This window comes from Pezoporus occidentalis, unplaced genomic scaffold (genome assembly GCF_034315485.1).
Source record: "Pezoporus occidentalis ecotype Australia unplaced genomic scaffold, CSIRO_AGI_Poc_V1 ctg44, whole genome shotgun sequence".
In the NCBI taxonomy this organism is placed as follows: Eukaryota; Metazoa; Chordata; class Aves; order Psittaciformes; family Psittacidae; genus Pezoporus; species Pezoporus occidentalis.
The window spans coordinates 2,012,879-2,038,227 of record NW_026915769.1 but is presented as its reverse complement, the minus strand read 5'-3'; positions in this window follow the sequence as shown (position 1 = coordinate 2,038,227).

Here is a 25,349-nt window from a genome sequence, read left to right as displayed (position 1 = left end):
AAAGTAGTTATTCATGCAATACGATACTAGTTAACTTCTCATGATTTTCAATATAGTTTAGCACTTCCAGTACTTTCAATGTTTTCAAATTTGGATACAATGAACATCATAACATTTAAAAAACCCAACATACTATTCCCCTTAGTTTTTCTACAGTTATGTGTAAATAATGAGAAGGGATGCATTAAATACGATCTCATTCTAGACATCTGTAATGTCTATGCCTGAACTGCTCCTCCTAGACTCCATTTTATAGTCACTGGAGAGAAACAACGGGTAGGAATCATCTAATCAGTTTTAGATGCCTACTTTAGGGTGAGATGAATCCTGTCCTGAAAGTGCCTGTCTCTCCCCAGTGACTATAAAGAGAACTTAGAGTCATTCACTCAGGTGCAGGCACATACATTTGGTTAGGTGAATTCTCACTTGGGGTCTAGCTCTTCCGCAGCTAGATATTTGGAACTGAAAAAAATAAGTTGGCTCAGTTCGCAGATTTAGTAACAGAGAAAAGCTATGCAAGCTAACTCTAATTATGAACGTTGGACACATTGATATTATAATGATGATGTGATTTTCTAATTCAAAATTCTTCTTGGAACATAGAGTGTTTTATAAGAAAACATTTTAAACCAGTTTTCTTTTTTAGAAATCAGGCTTGGACTGAAGGCCACAGGTAAAATTGCTTGGCAACAATTAGAAAAATTCCAGGGTCCTGGGAGAACCTTTGAAAACAGGCAGACAATTCCTATGAGAAAAAAAAAAACACATGAGGAAGTAGGAAGTTCCTTTTTTATGCAAGTAACCTGTGGAATACATATATATGTATATATAATAAGCAGTGTATCCATTCAATGGTCACCCTTCATTAAATTCAGTTAAAAAAAATCTTTTGGCAATGTTTTCTCTAGGTGCACTCTTATTTTAAATCCTATCAAACTCTGAGCCTTAATGAGTTGATTTGTTCTTCCTGCTCTGAGAAGAAAATGATGAGCAAAAGAGGGTGAGACATGAAAGCATTGCAAGGACTGTCTTTTTTCCTCTTTCAGATTAAATCCAGCTAGAGGAGATGAAGCTTTCTCCAGTGAGTGACACTGTTCTTCAGAAGCTGGGCAGATACATCCAAGATGCTCATCCTTCTTTAAAGCAGGGATTCCTTATGCTCAGTGAAGTAAGAGCAATTAGTTTTAGGTGTTTCCTCAGTTAATTACTCTTACAACTGAACATTTGCATCTTATATCTGCTTCAAAGTAATCTGGTGGTTGCCAGTCTTTGTTTTCTGTTACCGCAGCAAGCAGTGTCTGGTTTTCAAGTTTCCTTAACATATATATGTGCAACTGGGGACTAAATAATCTGTAACAACCTCTCTGATAAACAAAAATTATTGACCTCCTACAATTTCACTGGAAGTCATGTTGGCCAGTTCTTTAATCATCCCTGTGGCTGCCTTTGAACCCCTGCTAGTTTTTCTGTATATTTCATGAAATGTTATGACAGAAATGAGAATTGGTGCTTTCATAGAAGTTGCACTGGTACCAGACAAAATAAGTAATATAACTTCTCAGACACTGTTAAGTGTTCCCCTGCTTCTATATCCAAGGATTGCTCGAGTCCCTTGTGCCTAACATCATAGTGGCAATTTACTTATGCTTCGATTATACATTATGACCTGCAAATCTTTAAGAGTAAGTGCTCCTCATAGTTAAGATCCCTCTTCTCTTCTGGCATATTTTCTCCATTTCTCATTGTAAGAATTCATTAGAAAGCTTATTCTTTCCTTGTGCTTATTCTGCCCAGTCATGTTGTTCTCTTTGTCATTTGTTCTCTTCATCATTTTACCATTCCATTTGTCTTTTAGTTATCTGTGCTTGTCTCATGTTTTAAAGTTTCTGGGTTGGTTTGTTGTTTTTTTTTTTCAGGTTATTTGTACATGTGTCTATGTATATATATGTATATAACTATATATATAGAAAGGAAGAGACATGTTTACTCTGTTAGAGACACATGCGTATGTGCATGCGTGCATAAAAAGGACATACAGCACAAGGCTAAAAATCAGCCCCTATAAGACTGCATTTGAAACAGGCCTGCTTGAGAATGAATTATTATCTACAATTCCATTTGAAAGTTTCTGTTATCTGGTTCTGTTCTCTATCACACCTGTTTGATATCTGTCATTTGCATCCACAGTGCTCTTATTTCTAAGTCAAAATGGCATGCCACTAGGCATAAGTAAGGTGTACCATTGCCTTAGGCAGCAGACTGCCCCACGACAGTAGTGCAGGCAGGGCCTCAGTGCCTGTTTTACCTCTGCTAGAGTCCTGGACAGCCCTATTAGCTGCTACTTCCAAGAGAGTGATCTAGGTGTGTTAATTTGCAGCTGTTGGCATCCCTATGTTGACTGGTACCACTGGTTATTTCATGTTAGGCATTATATCCTGATTATGCAGGGTTAATCTCCAAAACTGGCTCTGTGTTTCCTCTCCCCACCATTCCTCCTGCTCAGGGCTGTCTCTAGGCCTAAGTGGATCTCCTCCTCTCCATGCCTACAGCAGTCTGTCATGAAGTGTGGTAGCTCCCGGAAAAGCTGGGTTCCTTATTGGTAAAATGAAATGTGATAACTATTGGCTTTGACACTTAATGAAGAGGGAATGAGATGAAAAATGTTCATTCTCACATGATCAACACAAGAAAATTCTTCTTGGATGTCATATTTCCTTTTCACACTAAGATCTGCATAGCAATATTTAGCAAATACTATTCTCCTGCTAGGCTGCTCTATGCGATACTTCAATAGAGCAGTGACCTCACCAGTGAACCCATTATTAATGTCTAAACATATGTGAATTTGTAACATTCCTAAATATTTTTGTAACTGTGTGAGTGGGTATTCAGCTCTTGTGCAAAACCCGTGTAAACCAAGTACGTCTTAGAGTTAACAAGATTCTTCCTCTTTTGTTTTTCTCAGGAGGTAGAAATAGATTTGAACTTGAATGTCTTCTGTTCCAGGACTTAAATATATCCATGTTCTTATCTAAAAGTTTTTAATAGATTCATGCAGCATGCTCTTGATTCTTCATCACATCACTGCCCAGCCCACAAGCAACTGCCTGCTCCCTTTTTCTTCTAACTGGTGGTTTCTTCGGAATTGTTCTTGGTGTGTTGGAGTCTAAAATGCTACCGGTCCTGACCTGTTAAGCCATATTCTGAAAACAAAATCCCAACCTAGTAGCAGTGTTTTCTAATGTGCACGTGAGAAATGCGATGTTCCTTGTACCTATACTACAAATTTGACTTTAAAATGTTGAACTAGATTGATGTTTTATAAAAGGATGAATGAAGCACCCTTTGATGTTCTTTCATGAGTCTTGCAGCAGTTTGCGATTTACTTTAAAACTCAGATCCTAGAAAAAGATAGTTATACAAGTGTTTCAACACTAAAGAATTAATAATTAAACAACTTCTCTATCATTCTAGAATGTTTTCAGAAAATTTCTTCATATATTTTGAAACACAGAAATGAAAAATTAAAAATTATTTCAATGGGCAATATTCAATGTAAATTAGTTGAGCTTTTTAAAAATAAGAAATATCATTACTGTATGTCATTTTTATACATACCATTATATGGAGTGAATTTTTTGATTGTTCTTGTTATTGATCAAAATGTCATGTCACAGTCACCTGAGGCATTGTCATTTGTGTCATTTGAAGATGTGACATCAATTTTTATTATAAATTTCATACTGTTGCATCTCTTGCAAATTTAGAAATTTAAAATTACAGTATCAAGTTGCAATTTTTTACCTGCATTATTTAATTGATTGGTTTGGGGGTTGGTTTGGGGGTTTGGGTTTTTTTTTTGTCTCTTTTAAAAGGAGGTTTCTCACCTCAGGGCAAGGAATTCAAGTACTGGAAAGTCTCCTAACTCAAGTCTTTAAATGCATCAGATTCATAAAAGAAATTAAGCTGTTTCTCTCTTGTACTGAAATGTGGCATCAGGCAAACTTTAGTGTTCCTAGCATTATAAAATGCTTAAAGGAACATACCTAGTGTTTTTAATATTTTATCTAAATACTACAGGACATAAATACTTATTTAACGTTACATGGTGAAGGCGACTGATTGGTTGTGATTGACATTTAAATTAAAGATAGGCATTAATATGTGCAGGATAAGGCTACACCTTAATCTGAGATACAGCATTTTGAAAAAGAAGAGAGGTGTCCTAAGTGTCTACATCCAACTATACTGCTTAGCAATAAGTATATATCCCCATGGTCCCTGTCCACCCAAGAGAAATTAGAGCTGAGGCACATATCTTCTGATAAAGGGATAAAATCAGTGTGATAGATAAAGTTAATGAGAATCAGAACCGTGTAGTAATTATTATAAACTCGTATTACATAATATAAACAGAGAATGCTATCATGTATTTGTAAAAGGTTGTTCATCTGACAGGTAGACTGGAACTTAAATATGGTATTGACAATGTTGAGCCTACTGTGTTCACTCTAGTTTCAAAAGTACCTTCATCTGACTTTTTCTAGACTTGGGATTGCCTTTTCATGTTTAGTTCTGGTTATGAGCTTTTGATAAGAACTGTCTATCCTTACCAGTTCGGGGTCCCTCACGATGTACAGAACTATACTAAAATGCCTTTCTGTCAGTTTTGATGGAATGTCATCATATGTATGTCCCATACACTGGATTGCGTGATCATCTCTTTAGTGGACAAGATGGATTTTTATTATTACTTTGATTTGCTACATATTGCTCTTCCAAAATTGTGACTCTGTACTTCTAAATTGACTGAGCAAATAATAGAGTAAAAAATTAAAACGCTCAGTCTGGTTGACAGAAGCAAAAGGAGCACTGGGCACATCTTCAGAAGTACTATTGGCATTTTTTATTAGATGTTTTTATATAGATGATATATCACAATCCCTTTCTAATATAATTACATAAAGACTGTTCCTTTAAGCTCTGCAGTATTTCATCTATATACATACATATATGACCACAAAAAGAAAGAATTCACCTAGCAATTTATTGGAAAAGAAATCAGTTTAATACATTGCAGTAGATAATAATTACAGCTACAGCATTCAGGACATGATTCAGTAATGCACTTTACTACATTATTTTAATTCATTTATTGGACTGGAGCATTACTGAATGAAATTGTTTACAAAGATAGAGGTACTGGAAATGGTGGAAAGACAGGCAGAAAAAAGGAATTATTTAATCCCAGCATCTGGAGCCTCTCACAGTGAAATAAATACTTGTGAGAATGGTTTATAATTATACATAACATCATGATTTTTTTGTTGGAATAGACCAGTACACCCCCGTCACATCACTGATACTTGAATGACTGACGTAGGTAATTGCCTGGGCAATAAAATTAAATCTTTTTTGGTAAATAAAACTGAACTTGCATGGTAGCCAAATAAGCAAATGCAACCTGCTTAATAAATCCTGATGTTGCATATCTTAAGTTTCCCATATTATCTGAGCTTTAAACAGATGTAATATATTTTTATCAAAACAGATATTTCTTCTTCATGGGTAAGACCTAGACATTTTGTACAATTGTTTCTTGTAAAGTACAAGCTCTCAGATTCCCTAACTTATTTACTGGGGGAGGTAGGTATATTATCAGGTTTTGCTTCCATATGATTTAATGCAGTGAGAACAGTCTCTAAAGAAAATTCAAATACCAGATAGTAGTTTCACAAGACCATTATCTTTTGATTGCCAAACTTTAAAGTGTTTCCCAGACCGACTGATGAAGTAAATAATTGCTTATCCTCTATATTATTACTGCCACCCTGGATCTCTGTGGGGGACTAAAGGGAAAAAGAATTTTCTTAGGGTGAATTTTATGAACAGAAAGATATTTGTCTAGTGCTTAGCCAAGAAAACTGAATCACTGAAGGAACTATTTACTCCTAATTTTTCTGTTATTGTTACAAAGCCTTTATTCCACTTTCTTCTTTTCTCTGCATTATCTTTCCTCAGGTTTCTTTAGAGAAAACAAAGAAACAATAAAAAGAAAAAAAAAGAAAAAAAGAAAAGTTCAGGAACAAAATTAAAATTATAAAATGCAATTGACAGTTGAAGAAAAGAGTTGGTACAAACCCATATTTAAAACTTTCTCACATAATCTCTGGATATTTCTTGCATGGGAATTGAGAAAAAAAACTATGCCTTAAGTGTAGTAAAATAACAGTAGCCTGTTTCTCCTGCATGAAACATCCATTGCCCATTACCTTACAGTCCAAACGAGTATCCATTGGCATGACAGTGTGACTGGGTACCCGGCCCTGCATAAAGATTCTTTCTGAGAGCTAACTGACCCTCAGAAGCCAGGTCAAGAATGTCAACAGACCTAGTCTAGCACCATACCTGATTTAAAGGATGCACAAACAGGTTCAAGGGAGCATAAGAAAAGAAAGGAGATCCAAGAACAGTAGGTCTCAAGCATTTCAGATTAACCGTCAACAGTCAGAATTTCTCAGTGCTCACCATGTACTTATAATTGCATCTTTAACTGAAACCTCTCCAAGTGTTTGCATTTACTCTGGCCTTACACACTTACGGATTACATCTGACAACTGCAACCTTAGAAAAAGCTGTGCTCAGAATATAAAATGTTTAGTTGAGATTTTGGTTGTTGTTCTGAAGTTAATAATGAAAAAAATCCTGCCACAGATGTGAGAGCACATCCGCCTAATAAATTTAGGCTCATGTGCCATCTATGAATATGCTGAGAGCTGTATCAGGATCTAATAACAGACATTACTTGATGGACTTTTGTGTGAACTTAAGGCAATGGCTGAAGTACATGCTAACAGCAACTTAGACTCAACTTGACTCAGCTGAGTCAGCTGAGTCAAGTTTACTCAGACCCACCACTGTATTCAGTCAGACACAACTTTGTGTGAACTCTGGTTAGAGACCAGATAAGGCATGAAACGCAGCTCATAAACTGACCTGAATGTGAGCTGGTCTGTGCAAAGCAAGTTTACATATCCATTTGCTTGTAGCACAGTTATCAACAAACTAAATAATCTAACCCAAGGTAATGGAAAGATCATTTTAGTTTCATTCCCATAATTTTAGCCTTGCATCCAACAAGTATTCCACTTGTATGTTCACTGGGAACTGGAGTATATTCAGGCTATTGAAAAGACTATAGGGTTGTCAGTTATTGTAGGCCAGGATGACCTGTGAGTGTTGAATGACATGTTGGAATCAGTATTGCTTTAGTAAATGCTAGGTATTTTTTATGTATGCTTTCTTTTTTTGTCTTAGAAATGAGATGGAAAGATCATAAGAAATTACCTTCGTCATGTTTTATGTAACTTGGTGTTTCAAATGAAAAACAAAGACTTCTAGGACTTAATTGAGATAATAGATCCAGAACAGATACCTTGACTACCATGAATTTTTAGGCTTGTTTGAAGAAAAAGAATTAGTAGAAAGCGTTTACTTTTAATGCTGTAATCATAACTTCTTTTATAATATCTGTGGCAAAGCTGGATTATGTTTTCGTAAATTTTTATGCTCTGCATACAGTTGTTGTCAACATTAGTAAGGTCACATTTATTCCAACAATGGAATAATCATAACCAGCACTTCAAGTTTGGTTGTTTTTTTTTCTGAAGCATCAACTGGAAAGCAATCTCATACTTTTACTCCAGCAGAATCACTAGCCCACACCTGTGCATATAGCAGAGGAAGAACAGTAGTAGCACCTCTCAGCTTTCAGTTGTCAGATCTGTTTTGCCAGTATTTTGCTGTTTCTTGTTTTATCTGTTTTTTTTATAATACATCTTGGTTCAAAACATATGCTATACTACACAGACATTGCATATAATCTGGGTACAGCTCTGACACCTTCTGAATTTGCAGTCATCTTGCAATTTTTTTTCTTTAGAACCATTCACTGGAGGTACAGAGTGGATTTATGCTGTGCATTGTCCATTTCTTTTGACAGAAATAAATCAATATTTTTTTGCTTACTGAATTATCATAAGAAGCAGGTCAATCTCCAGTTTGCAAATCTACTTCCTAATATTAAGAAGCTGCTCATAATTTTCAATATCAACTTTTAGGTTTGCATTAGTATGTCAACTGACTAACTTCATATTTTGCTTTGTCTTAGGTAGTCTGGATAGTGTTTATGAGAGATACCAAAGGAGCACATTAATGTCAAAAGAGATATTAGATGCACAAAAAGAAGGTCCCATTAAACAGCCCTGAATGGTGTTCATTGCTTTGAAACACTTTGATGTCAGGAGCTGAAATAAGCTGCTTTCCACTCTGATTTATCAGCAATAACAACATTTGATGTAGCAAGCTCAAGTCACTTCCAGCTGGTTATGAGAAGAATAATGGTATGGCTGAAATTCTGGGACAAACTTCAGTAGCTGTAAAATTAGCATGCTGGAGAAAATGCAAATGCTGACAGTGCCTACACGTGCAACTGATGTGCACACTAAGTGGGATTTACAAATTAAGCTGGTTAGACTCTAATTAGAGATGTACACAGATTATTAGTCATTTTCTCATGGAAAATAAGCATCCCAGATGATGTAAATGCTAGCATGATGGAAGGCAGGTAAAGGAAGCATTAAGCATCACAGAACATTGTCACATTGGGATGAAATACCACCAGTGATGGCACAGTAGCCACACATGATCTTGGTCATTGTGGTTTCACACATGGGAAGTGATTCTGCCCAGAGGAGTAGGTCTGTTCTGGGCTCTGTGGCTGGGTTTGTACCCTGCTCTTTATGAAAAGTAGCTACGAATAAGCCTGAGTGTCTGGGAATTCTTTTGGTGTGTGACTGAGTAGTGATGCCAGCTCCACCAATATGGCTCATCCTGTAGAAATGGCAGATTACAGATTGTATTAATAAAAGAGGACAACTTTTTCAAGAAATATCTTCATTTTTATCATTTCTCTAGGAAATTTTTCGGTCAGAGGAATCTTAAAAGCAGCAACAGGCAGAGCCAGAACCTCGAATCAGCCTAGGTCCCCAGTCACCTAAGACAACCCAAGGGGCATCTCAATGTTCTTCCTTTCACCTGAAAGCTTGCATAGTACAGTGTTTGGTCAAAACTTCAGTTATGCTGAGATTTTTTGTCAAAATGGGATCCTGGTTTTGTTTCTTCTCAGAAGCTTCTGTTTTTAATATACTCAATTTGCAAGCGAAAGACACTTTTATGCTATCTGCTAGTGCTACAGACATCCTAAAGTGAGTTCTGTAAGCCAGATTTTGTCATTATTTTCCCCCTGCACAAGCCCATTGACTTCAAATTATGCCCTGAATAAGCTGAGTGCCGCTTGCAATTTATTCGATCCTTGTGGATTTCATTTTAGAGGACTGAGGGGAGAAACAGAAAAAGCTCTGCGTTAGTGTCAGTCAGTATACATGACTCTTCAGTAACTTAAAGAAGCAAGATATATGAAGTGAGATATGTTTTCTTGACATCAGTTTTCAGTCAGTTTTCAGAACAAATATTTTCAAGGGTAAATTTTGGGCCTAATGCTGCATTATGCTTTGAAATTAGTACACTAAAATTATTTTAGTTGAACATAATTTTGTTTTAAATTGTATGGTTCATGAATAGTTTAATGAAACAAACCAAGCAAAGAAGCACACTCTTCTTGTTGCTTGTAATACTGTAAGTGGTATCATATTCATTTTCAGTAACTGTTGGTCTTCCAACATTAGATTTATCATCTCAGTAAATTTTTTCATGTGGTAATGCTATCATAGTTTAACCTCAGTGGCCTTCTTTTTTCTCTCCTGCATTACTAATTCATTTGGTCATTAGGTGGGAACAATCCTTTCAGATGAAAACACAGAAAACTGGAAAGATTTCCATTAGGCTTTGCAGCCCTATGATCCTAAATGTACTGGCACTATTAACAGAAGTCATCTAAGAAAAGTCCTAGACCTGTGTTGTCCCTCTTTGTCAGATCCACAATTTATGAAGTAAGTTGATGATGTCTGCGTTCTAACAGATTTAATGTAATTTCTTTTCTTATCGTATCTTTCTTCTTGTCTTTTAATGTAGCAGCTGTAGCTGAAGGCATTAAACCTTTTGGTTTGCCTTAAGGATATAGAAAAGATTGGTGGAAAAGATCACTATTCCTCATATGATCAGCTTGTAAATCCCTTATTTATTTTCACAACAATTCCATGTTGGAAACTCTTGGGAGTTTGACAGTACTTCAGCATTTCAAAGGTGAAACAAGCCTTTTTTACAAAGGAAGAACTGATGTGCTGAAGATCCAAGACATTATTAAATGTTATTTAGTATTTCCAAACGCAATGTAATAAAAAAAATTTAAATTAATATTTTGTCTTTCCTCAGTAGACTATTGTTATAAAGAGCAAGGAATTAAAATTTAATATTGTCAACATGAAATTTCATTTTCAATAGCAGCAGGCTCCCCAAAGTGGGGAGTCATAAGAGCTACAAGCATGGGGAGCATTAGGTCAAAATATCTATGTCCAAAGAAGAGGGGATTGTAATCAGCATTTTACTGAAGTAACATTTCAGTCAGGTTATAATCAGGTCTAATCTACTCTCTCAGAAGCTCTAGTTTTCTCTGCGTACAGCCAGTGACTTTCAGAAAGAAGGGGAATGCTTTCCTACCTTTGAAAACATAATAGGAAAATCAAAGAAATCAGGTCCAGTCTGACCCTTACAACCCAGTGTTCTGCTGATCATTGTGTGTGAGCAGCAAACACAACAGCATCAATAGGAAATGGCTTTTGGAAAATAATCTTTGATCCTGAAATATGAATGAGCATGAGCATGATCAGTAAAACCAATTCTACTGTATGCATTTTTTTTTCTATAAATGTCTTAGAGAAAACTTTGGGTGCTGTATATTGGGTTCATAAAAGTCATGTTCCCAGCACAGTATGTTATAACTACATGCTTTCATCATCTGTCAGTTTTATAGCTCTGTGTTGTGTAGTATATAATTAGTGGTCATTGATCATAAACAAGTCATTATCCTTTGAATTACCTGGGACACAGCAATTGTACAACTTTCTAAATAATGTTTCCACCATTATTTGTGTCAATGAAATATCTGTACTCTAAGAAAAGTCAGGAATTATAGCCACTTTGAATTGAAAGTGATCTTTACTTGAAATTCTAAAAATTCCCTATAAAAATAATATAGAACAAGGTAATGAGAGGCAAACTGTTTAAATTTCAGTCATTCATCATTGTGGTCAATGGCTGCTTTGCTTTTGTTTTGAAAGGATACAAGATAAACCTCGTGGATTAGTCTAGTGAAATGCTGAACACTGAGGCTGTATTCTAGCAAAGCCTAGGAAGAATACTTCTAGGGTTTCTGTTACAGTGAACACTGAGCACTGTATATTTGCATTATTGAATTGTGGCATTGTTGAAACATGCAGGTAACTGTGTTTAGCAAAGAGAGATGTGCAACAGCACAGATGGGTTAAGTTTGGAATTCTTTCATGGGAATAGCATCTAAAATATATATCTAAATGGTAAGATTTGTATTCCACTTTCAAAGACATTCAGGGATACAGAGTCTTGCATTGGCCATGTTCAGTCCATGAAAACAGTTTCACTCACACCGTGTTATTAATCCTTCTCAAGCAAACATTTCTTAAAGGCACCTGTTTTCAGCAGTATCTTTCATCAGGGTCGTGTTCTAGAGAGTTGATGACCACAGTGGAGAGGAAATTAATTCTTATAGTAAGATGAAGAGAGAATTTATACTCAACCGGGCAATAGATGGCCCACTTGATTGGAGAGGTATTTGGGTTTAGGAAAAATGAGCAACAATATAGCTAATTAAGTTAGAATGGCTCATCCACAGATGAAGAGATAATTTGAAAAATCCTTTGTTGTAACCTACTTTTAGAGTTGCCATTCAATGATTTAGACTGACTCCTTAAAAACACGTTTTGACCTGCATCTGTTTACCGATCTACATTTCTTTGTTTCAAATTTGGTATTAATATTTATATTTAATCTTATTTAAGACTATTCTAGGGAAATGTTGTGGATTATTCAGAGAAACAGTGGATGGCACTGTTCATTCGCTGCTTTAAAGTGGTAAGAAACACCAGCTTTTAAAAGGCTGCCTTTTAAAATAATAAGAAAAAAAAAGAAGAAAGAAGTAATTGACTCCTCCAAATGCATATACACTGGGCTTAAGACTATTACATCTGTGCTGGCAATGTCATAACCAGATTGGGTTTTTAGAACAGGTGCTTTAAGGGATGTAGGGTTTTTGAGCAAAAGGTGATGAAGCGATTGAATTACATTCTGAATTCCAGTGGTTCAGCTACATCAGTCTTATTTATTTGAAATGATACTTCTGTTTTGGGGGTTTCTACTATAATAGGACTTTTGCATTGATGTGACTCATCCTGAGGCACTTGAGGACAATACGGCTATCGCTGCAGCAGAATAGCTGGCATGCTTGTCCCAGATGGCTTCCTGTGAGATGACATTCAGACTGGGGAAAAGAGGGAACAATTTTTAAGGGCATTTGGAAGCCTTTTATGGTTTAGACTCACAAAGCAGATGTTGCTCTCTTGTGTTCACAGCCACCTTCTGTGTGAACGCTACACTTGTTTTAGCTGAGCAAAGCTTCACAATTACTAGAAAATGGAGACACTTTCCCCTCCCTCTCACCCCCTCCTGACACTTTCTCCCCTGCAGCATGTGGTGACATGGTGTGCATTAGATTTTTCAAAAGAAATGAAAGCTTTGATTTGTTTTTCTTTTCCTAAGAAGGAAGACATTGAGGCATTTGATATGTTAAGCTGCAAGTGCTTTTTTACTACAGGTATTTTTTTAGTGTCATTCTAAATAGAACAGGAACTTGGAATAAGTAGAGTGCAGAGAATGGCATGCATCCCTAGCACAAGGACAGGAGCCTTCTGCTTTCATCCAGGAATGCCCCAAAGCTTTATGAACATGAATGAAATCCTGTAAGGCTGATCAGCTCAATGAGGTAGCAATATAGTGATGACAAGGGCTCTGATTCATGAGCTCTGGTAATTTATACAGGAATGATTTAAGAGGGTATTTTAACAGGCCCAGGGAACTACTAAGTCACCTCTTCACTGGAAGTTACTCTCAGAGTAAAAGAAAGGGTTGAACAGTGTGTTTGCTCCTGGGCTGCTAAGGTGCACATTCGCAAGTAATAACTTAGGTTGCTAGTGACTTCATGTTATATTCAGTTATATTCATCTGCCAGGTAGCAACTTAAGAGCCTTCATTCATGATTTCTGACAGATTTCACTGTGCAGTGGCTGTGATTCTAGTTCCCTCTTCCATCAGTCCAGCTGAATTTGACAGGTCAGTGTCAGATGAGCCAAGTTTCTTCCAAGTGTCCACGATATAGTTCAAGCATTGATTACATAAGGTATTCACAAAGGCTGACTGTATGTAGGGAGAGGTTTGTGTCCTTAGACTCCTTCTAGAGTCAATGGAGCTCTTCCAGAATGATAGTGGGTTTAAGTTAGTTTCCTGCTTTTCTGTAAGCTACAAAGGAGCCTGGGAAAACTAGTTTTCAGTGCCTAAGGATAGCCTTCAGAACAATGCCCTTAACTATATATGGAAAGGAACTGTATTACTTTGATTGTCATTGCCTTAAGACATTTGTATTAAGCGTTGTTCTCAACCCCCCCATATTATTTCAAATTCTTATTTTATCCAGGTTATGCTATAAATTACAAGGATAACTCTTCTGATGGAATCTTTCACAAAATGCTTTTTGATAACTTAAAAGCTGCTGCTCTTTCTGGTGACTTAAATGGTAGCAGCTCACATATATCAAAGGAATAAAAAACAAAGAGAAGAAAAAAGACAAACAGAATCTTCAAAAAAGTACTGTTATTACAGACAATTTTCTATTTAATGCAAAGAAAAAATATGTATAGAAAGACTTTCAGATAGACTGAGGATACATGCTGGTTTTCTAATGGTAAGCACTGTTCTGGGCTGATCTCTCCTTTCAGAGAGATATATTCAAAATCGTACAACAATCAAAGCATTGCATCAGGAGAGCAAACACACATGGATCATTCATCAAAGAATCTAGGATGCAGGTAAAAATGGTTGAGCTCATATTACAGGCTCCACAAGGATTATATCTCACTGCACCATTCAAAAACTGGGGTTTTGCCCTCTAGATAACATCTGAAGAGTAAGCTTGTGACCCTCTGTAAAATCAGTGGGGCTCATTACTCGGAGCCTAATTTGACTATTCTCAGAGGATCAGGAACTCAGACACATCTGATGGCTGTGACTACTGCAGGCCACAGCTACTGCCTCCAACTGAACCAGTATCATTGATAGTGGCACCCAGGTTATGAAGATGTATGATTTACTGATTCTCCTCACTTTTTACTTTTGAATATATGTAAATGCATGCATAATTGGGGGGGGGGGGGGGGAACTCCAAACTTTCCTTTGTAATGTGAGGCGTTTCTCTTAAAAAATATTTTTTTCTTGTATTTGCATGATAAACTACAAACTACATTTGTGGTCACACATGGGACACGTTTCCTTTCACTTGAACCTAGATAATGCTTTAGTCTAGTATGTCCATGCTCACTGCCTGTCCTCCTCCACTTTTAGGCTGGTGTTCTGTTCCATGAAACAGAATGCCCTATGCAAAGCTCACATTTCTGTTAACAGCTCTCAAGACAGGAGCATGCCCTGTCTTGCCCCAGAGCCTCCTCAGACCTCTTTGTTTCCTCTTCGGTGATCTCATCTTTTTGTGTTTCTTAAGTTCTCATCTGAATCCCCTCCAGAGCAACTCTAGGGATTGCCTTGTCTGTGCATTCACATGTCAGAACTGGCAGCTTATTCCTATGGCTCAGAAAGCCCATTTCTTTTGTCTCTCTTCTGTTGCCTCAGAGCATTGCCACAGGCTCTCCACACACCTCTCAAAAGAGGGCAGATGTTGCAGGGACACCAAACATAGATATAAACAATGAACCCTGAGCTCTGATGCTGAGTATCAATTTCAGAACTGCTCTTAATACAACCTGCAGCAAAGCTCTCACAAAAATAATTTGTAGGCCTACCAGGACCTTCATGATTCTGTCATGAACACAGAGAAATTGCCAGTGGATATTTGGCATCTGAATCAGCAATATGAGGCATAAAATGCCTGCCGAAGGACCCTGATGAAGGACAGCTTGCATTCACCAAAATTCACTTACCACTCTATCCAAGCCCTGCTTTAAATAGGCAAAACAGAGGAGGAGGATGCTATCCATCTTCTGAAGGCCTCTCAGGCACTGCAACATCTTTCTGTCTCTCTTAGTGAGATCCTGGGGAGATATAACCTGCTGGGACATTTTATAAAAGACTACAATCTCCTTTACCTTCTTGCCAAGGTGACTATTGGCTATAAGGCCTTTAAACCGCTTTATGCACTGTGGTCAGTTGCTAGTGGCCAGTTTGTATCTATTAGAAGGAACTCAACTGTTTGGAAACGTTACCTGGCTACCTGCCAGCAATTCATGTGGGACAAGTTCTCAGCATATGGCTTGAGTTACTTTACTATGTCAGGCCCACACAGGAGGGAGACAATCCCTTGTTGCAGAAAGCTGCAAACATACCAAATCTGACCTTTCATTTATGCCATTTATTTACTACAAGAGCTATCGTTTTCGGCATTCTGACAAGCTTAAAACAGAGCTTTTGGATGTTCAGCTCCTGAATTGGTTAGTATTTTCGAGCTATGTGAGATTAATTGCTCCTTCTGTAGCTATAATCAGTGGTTTACATCTCCCCAGTTCCTCTTGTCCCAGTGATGTTCTGTGTTGGCCAAGTCAGTTCTGGTACTAACGCTTTCCAAGCCTTCTAGTCCAGAGTTCAAGACTTCTGCCCCTCCTGAAATTGCTGAAATGACACTTCAGTATCCTAATGAAACTTATTGTTACCGCTTTCCTGGTTATATAATGGCCGTGTGGCTCTCATTCTCTAGCGAGAATTTGCGATTAGTAATGAAGACGAAAATAAGTCTCTAGGAAAGCAAGCCTGGTCTCTTTCTTACCAAAGTTATGATTTTGGACCAGTGATCTGCAGATGGAATCCTGTAAGCAATTTAACAGGTTGGGGTGGTTAAAGCGTTGCTACATGTGAAAGATCCTGTTCCACAATGGCATTCATCTTAATCCTCTGGACTTCTAGCAGACTGCATCTGTCTCTGAAACATTTTCCTAATTTGCTTTGTAAGACACAAGGAATTATCTAAGACTTATTTTTACTGAGGTTCAATTCCATTTCTACTGACAGACTATCAAAGCAGAGAGCTGGCAAGATGAAAAAAATGTAGATGATCCACCAGCATGGAATAGAGTCCTGTCCACAGGGGACATTACTCTGAACTCAAGATAAATCAGTGGTCTTGCTAATAAATATATCTCTGTCCCTAACATCTGCTGAGACACCATCTGGAGCTTTATCCATACCTTCAGCAAGCATCCTGGCTGTTGAAGTAGACAGGTAAGGTTTGTCAGGCCTGAATGAAGAACTTTGCCACCCAGATCCAGTGAGATGGGAATGTGCAGGGAGTGTGTCACATAGTTGGTAAATGTACTGTGGCTTATTACCTGAAGGTAGAAAAATAACATAATTCTCACTGAGTACTTCAAGCTGGCAGCTGGGTAAGAGACAGTACATGGCTAGCTCAGTGAAGAGCATATGCTGATTACCTGGCTAGCTGGGAATGGATAGAAAAGATAATGTCCCTCCCTTCCTAGCTAGGAGAATGAAGAGTCTCTCTCCTTTGCATGACTGTCAATTTCACAGAACTTGTAAGGGCTCTATCTGAAGACCCCCCACCCCTCTCAAGTTTGACTGAAATTGGTAGATGGACTCCAAATTTAGGGGGAAGGCTGACAGATGTGGATGAAAAGGCAGAGTGCATTACTCTTCTTTCCCTAAGAAACCAAGTTAAAAGTGGTGCTGGTTGGAGGGAAGTATAATTTAAAATATAAGCTTGCCTGAAATAAGGGTAGATCTTGAGGATCCCTCGTGGCTCCAGTTTCTCTCAGCAGGCTTTGAACTCTTTGTGACTCTGTAATTACTGCCTGAAAGTAGGAATAGATTTCTTAGAAATATGTCAGTAACTCTCCCGTTCTTTTCCTTCCCTCTTTCTAAAGCTAGGTAGTGTGTTTGCTTTTCTGCATAAATTTGGGAGACAATTTTAGGCAGTTATTTAAGAACCAATACGAACACATTGTGATATTCTGTAGTTTGTTCTTCCTTTATTTTTTATTAGCATTCATTGTTTAAGCAATGAATACTAATATATTATGTATTATATGCATTATATACATACAGAATCATAGAACAGTTAGGGTTGGAAAGGACCTTAAGATCATCTAGTTCCAAGCCCCCTGCCATGAGCAGGGACACCTCACACTAAACCTTGTCACCCAAGGCCCTGTCCAGCCTGGCCTTGAACACTGCCAGGGATGGAGCATTCACAACCTCCCTGGGCAACCCATTCCAGTGCCTCACCACCCTTACAGTAAAGAACTTCTTCCTTATATCCAGTCTAAACTTCCCCTGTTTAAGTTTTAACTCATTACCCCTTGTCCTATCACTACAGTCCCTAATGAAGAGTCCCTCCCTGGCATTCCTATAGCAGCCCTTCAGATACTGGAAGGCTGCTATGAGGTCTCCATGCAGCCTTCTCTTCTCCAGGCTGAACAGCCCCAACTTTCTCAGCCTGTCTTCATACGGGAGGTGCTCCAATCCCTTGATCATCCCTGTGGCCCTTCTCTCAACTTGTTCCAACAGTTCCATGTCCTTTTTATGTTGAGGACACCAGAACTGCACACAATACTCCAGAGTAGAGCAGAGTAGAGGGGCAGGATCACCTCCTTCGACCTGCTGGTCACGCTCCTTTTGATGCAGCCCAGGATACAGTTGGCTTTCTGGGCTGCAAGTGCACACTACCTGCTCACGTTCATTTTCTCATCGACCAGCACCCCCAAGTCCTTCTCTGCAGGGCTGCTCTGAATCTCTTCTCTGCCCAACCTGTAGCTGTGCCTGGGATTGCTCTGACCCAGGTGTAGGACCTTGCACTTGGCATGGTTAAACTTCATGAGGTTGGCATCAGCCCACCTCCAAGCGTGTCAAGGTCCCTCTGGATGGCATTCCTTCCCTCCAGCATATCAACCGAACCACACAGCTTGGTGTTACCAGCAAACTTGCTGAGGGTGCACTCAGTCCCACTGTCTATATATATATGTTATATATATATGATAATACTAATATATATATGTTATATATATATAAATATATATATATGTTGTATGTTACTGTTCATCCAAGACCAATACAAAAAGAGGCTTTAGGTGCTTCATCATCCTAATTGAAATCTGTTAATATATTTCCTTTTCTGTTCAACAGAAAGATAATTTTTTTCTTGATCCCTCTTCTGTTACTGAAGCATCTCTTGAGTGATTTCTCACTACTCTTAATATTTTCTATACCGAATCTCACATTGTGCTGTGGCCTTTCAGATTTTGGATGTATATACTCACACTTCTCTCTTCTACTGTGACAGCATGTTTCACTGATGCACTGCCAGCTCTACTTAAGTTATTTTCCCTTTTAGATCCATTTCCCATAAGACTTTAGTTCCTTGAAAAGGTAGAAATCTACCTTTTTTCACTATTCTACTACATTTCTTTTACAAGTGTCATAAACACTGTCATTCCATCAACATTCCTGCCTAAGCTGTATTTCACCTTTTCAAGAAGTTTCTCTGTGTTAATTAGGATAAAATTTAGAAAGACTTTCCCTTCACTAGATTTTGCAGCATCAACAGGATGACACATTCTGATAATCTGCTGGACAGCCTATGTTCTGCTGCAATCATTACCCAAACAATTACAACCAGCTTTCTCTTTTACCCTGGATGATTTTGCACTTTGTTTTGTTGTTTTTTTCTGCAGGCAAAAAACTCCAAATCTCCAAGAACTTCAAATCCAAATCCTGTTTTCCCTGTTGGGATGTATATTAGGCACCTTACCATTGCAGCACATATTCTCAAGGGGTTTTATCAATAGAACTCAAATAGGGCTGAATTTATTGAAGTGTAAAAATCCAGGATCTTCCAAGAACCATAAGGATGTCCAGGTCCCTCTTTCTATACCATGTTTATTATATTCATGTACTGACAACCAGCACTTGATCCATTCTGTTTGGCTTTGTCTATTCTATGGCCCTGTAATGTATAACCCTATATCAAGTAATTTTAGGTCCTCAGCTGAGTGGCTGTTAATACATTCCTGTGAGCTTTTATGTAAGCTCCTTCCTTCAATCTAGTCTAAGGCTTCCCTAGTATTTTATAAAGCTAGTAGATAAGGAGAGCTTTTTGTGAATAAACGCCTGACAGGGAAGATGGTCTTTTAGATGACATCCTTCAAGTAACCATTCATTTCCAGGACACATCCAGCCTTTGCTTCAGTCTTGAACTTCAATGAGGAAGGATACAAAGAACATTTGAGTTTATCTTCATCACCTGTCCTGTAATTACTTTTTCATTTTCAAAGGGTCATTCATGGCAAGCCCAGTGCTGATAGGCAGGAGAACACAATAATCAGTGCGATGGGACAGGTAAAGTTGGTGAAGTTTTGACAACCTCTTGCATTCAGGCAAGATAACAGATATCAGAAGACCATGTGCCTTCAGCAGATGAGTCAATCTAAGAGCCTCAGAAGGGAGTTACCAGTCATTGTCATCTTTTGATCCTTTTGGGAAGGCTTAATATTCTGTGTGCTGCTCAGATCAAAGTAAAACTCCTTTCATTAGCATATTTTTAGAATAAGAGTTAAAATGCTAAGATTATCTTCAAGTTTAGGGAGAACTGTAAAACACACTTAGTAAATCTATAAAGTAAGACTGCTGAGTATTTCTGCATTTTGCATATATGGAAATACATCCTGTAAAATTTAATGAAAATAATTGTTCTAACTTTCATTTTCATGGGTTATAGTAAATCCATAGCAGATATAAAATAGGTACAAGTGTGATACATTACATGCCCTTTAATTTAAATTCTTTTCTGTCTTCAGAAATTATTAAATATTTAATTTTTATTTATTTTAATGTCTTATTGATGAAGGTTGTGGTATTTCAACAAGATGAATATATAGTCCATATCTATGGACTTTTTATAGGGCCCAAGAAAGAAAGGTATTTTTGCCATTCCTCCAAAGGGAAAAATTGTGGAAGCAATTTATTTGGAATCCAGAAAGAGAGAAAACATCTAAGAGATATTTTTCCTTTTAAAGTCAATGGAAAGATTTTCATTAACTTCTTTCATCTTAGCTTAGCCATCTCACATTAACTGAGGAGGTATTAAAGACAATGGTGGCTCCTTAGCTGATGTAGAAACTTGGGCTCATTAGAAACTAAGCCTGTGATTTGGAGGTCAAGGATCTCTATTTTCAAACTAAATACTTCAGAGCAGTATCAGTCAATTTTTAGTTTTGGGTTGTCCAGGGGTTTTTCCCTTTTCTGTAAAGCAAGCAATACCTAAGAAAGGTTTGCACAATATATAGAATCATAGAATAGTTAGGGTTGGAAGGGACCTTAAGATCTTCTAATTCCAACCCCCTGCCATGGGCAGGGACACCTTACACTAAACCTCTCACCCAAGGCTCTGTCCAACCTGGCCTTGAACACTGCCAGGGATGGAGCATTCGCAACCTCCCTGGGCAACCCATTCCAGTGCCTCGCCACCCTTATAGGAAAGAACTTCTTCCTTATATCCAATCTAAACTTCCCCTGTTTAACTCATTACCCCTTGTCCTATCACTACAGTCCCTAATGAAGAGTCCCTCCCTGGCATTCCTATAGCAGCCCTTCAGATACTGGAAGGCTGCTATGAGGTCTCCATGCAGCCTTCTCTTCTCCAGGCTGAACAGCCCCAACTTTCTCAGCCTGTCTTCATACGGGAGGTGCTCCAATCCCTTGATCATCCTTGTGCCTTTCCTCTGGACTTGTTCCAACAGTTCCATGTCCTTTCTATGTTGAGGACACCAGAACTGCACACAATACCCCAAGTGTGGTCTCACAAGAGCAGAGTAGAGGGGCAGGATCACCTCCTTCAACCTGCTGTTCACACTCCTTTGGATGCAGCCCAGGATACAGTTGGCTTTCTGGGCTGCAAGCACACACTGCTGGCTCATGTTCATTTTCTCACTGACCAGCACCCCCAAGTCCTTCTGCGCAGGCCTTGGAATATATCTCTCTCTACATGTAATTCATTATATATATTATATAATATGTTATATACATAATAATAAATATTATATATATATAATAGTATATACATATAATAATATATATAAGCCTTGGAATCACTATTTCTAACTTGACCAGCCTTTCACTTTGTTTTATGGCAAAGGAGTTTCTTCAATGTCTCTTGTTTGTCATTAAAGCAGTCCTCATTACTGCTGAATCAAATGTTTGAAACTACAAAAAATAAGTGACTTGTCTTCATGTACAATCTTTCAATTTTAGAATCAAGCAGATTGAAGATTAAGCTAAACAATGCGCCCAGAATAGAACTGTTGATGAAGTAATTAGAAGGCTGAAGGACAGAGTGATACAACAAGCAGCAACTATTAAAGACAATTTTTTTGCCTGTAACAAGCAATTACATGGGAAAATTAATAACACTGGCTTGCAGAAGGTAAGGAAAGTGTTAGCTACTTTCCTCTCCCATAGTTTCCCAGAAAGATACTTTTTGTCTTGGCAATGTGCTTGCTCACACAGCTGGAGTTGAATCCTCTCGGATTGTTTCTGTTACTGATGAGCTAAACAAGTATCATGCAGGTTGAATCCTCCAGAACTCATCATCAGTCACTGATGAGCTAAACAAGTCTTGTACAAGTTATTGTATGAGAAAGAATCTCAACTTGTCTTTAAAGATATAAAATTGTCATCCTGCAGCAGCACTACACCATGAAAGCTTCAACTGCTTCTAGTCGTTAAAAAGAACACGTATGAGTCGGGACTTGCAAGACACAGCTGGGACTTGGTTTAATATCAACCAACAACACACCTCTTATGTGAAGTGAGTGGGCATACCTTAAAGAATCACCTAAGCCTTAACTCAGAGCCGGTAAACTGACTTTGAACCTCTGGAGTGGTAGCTGGTAGGAACTGGGTATAGGTAGGTGAAGAATAAGATTCTTAATAGATACAGCATGATACTTCAGGGAGAATGACTGAAGCTAATTTTATACCATCTTTTAGAATGCTGAGCCTCAGCTTCCTCTGAACTGCTCTTGGACTGCAGTGTGGCTCGTAATCACGCTGGGTCTAGGGGGTACCCCTTGGGGTCCCCTGCTCTCTTCCTTGATCACTCTTGCTCTACTTTCAAAGAAACCTACAGTGATTGTTACAGGGAAATATCCTCCAGACATCCAGTAGCATTTCAGGGCATAGACTGGTCCCCAACAGGAGAGAGAAACTTTCTGTAGCTCTTACTTGAATTCAGTGGATTTGATCATGTTGCAAATTTCCAACACAATTATTTGATGTTGGGTAGTTTTTGAAACTGACTTAACTGATTTGGGTACAGCATCTCAGTGCTGAGACGATCCACAATAATACAAATGTATTGAAATTGTATAGTTTTTACTTGCCAAGACTTCCAATTGAATTTTGTAGGTGCCTTTTTTGAGGTAGGGTTTTCTGAGGTATTCCCAGAGCACATTGCAGACTTGATGGCTTATCTCAGTGCATGTTGTGCTTTGGATGCACTTGTGAGGTCACGGATTTGGGATTGTAGCTGTGATGCTGATGGCACTCAAGAGTACATTTGTTTCTTTTCACATTTCAAGAAAAATTCTTTGCTGAAAGTTGAGACTGGGCAGAAAAACAGACATAATGGCAGTAATATTTCCCTAGTCTTCCTCAGTGTGAGAGCTGCTGCTGAATAGTGTTATGACAGTAATGCATACTGTCATATGGTGCTGAAATAAAGTAAGAGTCAGCAAGGATTAAATCAGAACTGTACCTCTGAAAGTGGCCTGCATAGTGCCTTGAGAAAGTTTGTCCTAATCTGTTTTCACTTTGGTTCAGTAATAGACATAATCTCCCTTCCATGTACCATGGACTGTACAAGTTGTCACCAGCTACAACTGAGGGGCCAAATGAACTGACTAAGGAGATGACAAGCTGTTGTCTTCTATTCTCCCCTTCTCAACATAGACCCATGATGTATGCACTCCACATCACATGACAGGACGAACGCCTTTACTATAGAGCCTTCTACAAACACTATAGCTGCATTCAGGCACACATCTTTTTACCCTCAGGTGGATATCTTTCTGCAGCTGGTGCAGGAAGTGAAATTGCTTTGAAATGAAGGGGAGGGAAAGACAGAGGACAAAGCACATACAAAATTTTCCATTTTTCTTAGTATTTTCTTGTTAACAATATTCTTATTAAGAATGTGTAAAGCTGCAACCCATCTTCCTATATAGATCTGACATCTGTGGCACTTACCTTTGGGACATTAGCTTTGGTTGCTGCAATTCACACTACAGTGTGATACCTAAGAGGCTTATATGTTGCCTGCAGCTAATGCACTAACATGCATTTTGTCAGCGTTAGGCAGAATAAACTCATTCTACCTGCTGCTTTTTCTTCTGCATTGGCTGTCTGTGTACAACTCACATTTAAGGTATTTGTATAGCACCAGAAGCTATTGAACAGTTAGTCTTTGTGACTTCATTGTTCTTTTATTACACTACAGATGATGCATTTCTCAAGTTTTGGCAATGCACAAAAGATAAAATAATCACCATGTATCTGCAGCCAGGTATATGCATCACTGCATTGTGATGTTCTTGGACCCTGCAAGCTCAGCAGAGTCCAGCTGGGTGGAATATTGCCCTGCTGCTGCAGCTTATGATCATTCATAAAGGGCATGCTACCCTGCTACAGTCTTCTTCTGCTCTGCCTTGTGCCGAGTGAAATAAGCCTAACCTGGCATGACTGAGGATGAGAGCTCTTTGCAGATAAGGAGGATTAAAAGGAATTCTTCATCAGAACTGAGCTGACAGACAACCTATGTCTCTGGGAACTGATGGGCATATATGTTTGCAGACTGAAACTGAGTCTCCATCACTCATAGTCTGTAAAGATCTCTGCACCTTTTGCTAAAGAAAGGGTTTTTCCTCATCATCATATAGGTAGAATTCCAAGTGGGAGTTTTCATATTCTTCCTGCTTTAATTTCTGTGAAAATTCTACAAAGATGTACATCAATCACTGCCCTGGGAGAATAGCTGCTTTTCATCCCAGATTTTATGGAGTCTCAGTGGTCTATAAAGAATATTTAGAAACGTGACAGGCACTGTGGAGAATCTACATTGTCTTCCAACTGTTGTCTCAGAAGGAAGTAGGATTCTCTGTATCACATCTGCCAGCTGCATATAGAAGTTTCGGATATATTAGGTTATCGCAAATGATGCAGGCAATATGACATGTCCAAATGCATTTAGGTGGGTAGGTTGTGAGGTGTACTGAGGTGCCACTGAAGTTAAAGTGATCTACAGTGTTAGGCTGTTCTTTGGATCCTGACTTTGTAGCTGTAGGCAATGTCATTGAGCTCCTTATTGCGACTTTTGGAACTGCTACTCTGATCTACAGCTTCATTTATAGCAGCCAGGCAGCTACTGTACAACTGGGCAGAGTTGCTTGTCCTTAGAGGTGGAATAGGTTACTCAAACAGTAGTAGTGTAGTGTGCCAGCAATAAACATAAAAGCATACTTGATTTCTGATTTGTTATTTCAGGACAATCCATAGAAGTGGGAAAATCTGTCTGTCCAACTTGGAACTGGATAAGCTCTGTTTATTTGTAAAACATTATGTTACAACAGCATTAAGGGCTGGGCAGAATGCACCCTTTCATTCCTGTGAAGGCTAATTGATCTTGCTGCTCCTGAATAACCAAAAAATGAAAACATAAAATCACCAGCGAACCTTTGCAGGGTTATACTAACACTGTTGGTTCTCTGTGTTTTTCTTTACAGCTTACAGCATAAGGACACCTTTTAGCTGCTTGCATGTGGAATACCAAAGGTGTGAGGCAGGTGAGTGAAGGGGGATGCTGAACTCCACCTCCTTTACCAAAGAGTAACATAGTACTCTGGCTTCACTGTCTGGAGCAGGGAGAGTAGGCACAGACCCTGCCTTTGCACTTTTGGACTAATTTTTATGATAGTTCAAAATCAGGAATATGGTAACTGAAGCTCTGTCAGGGGTCCAGA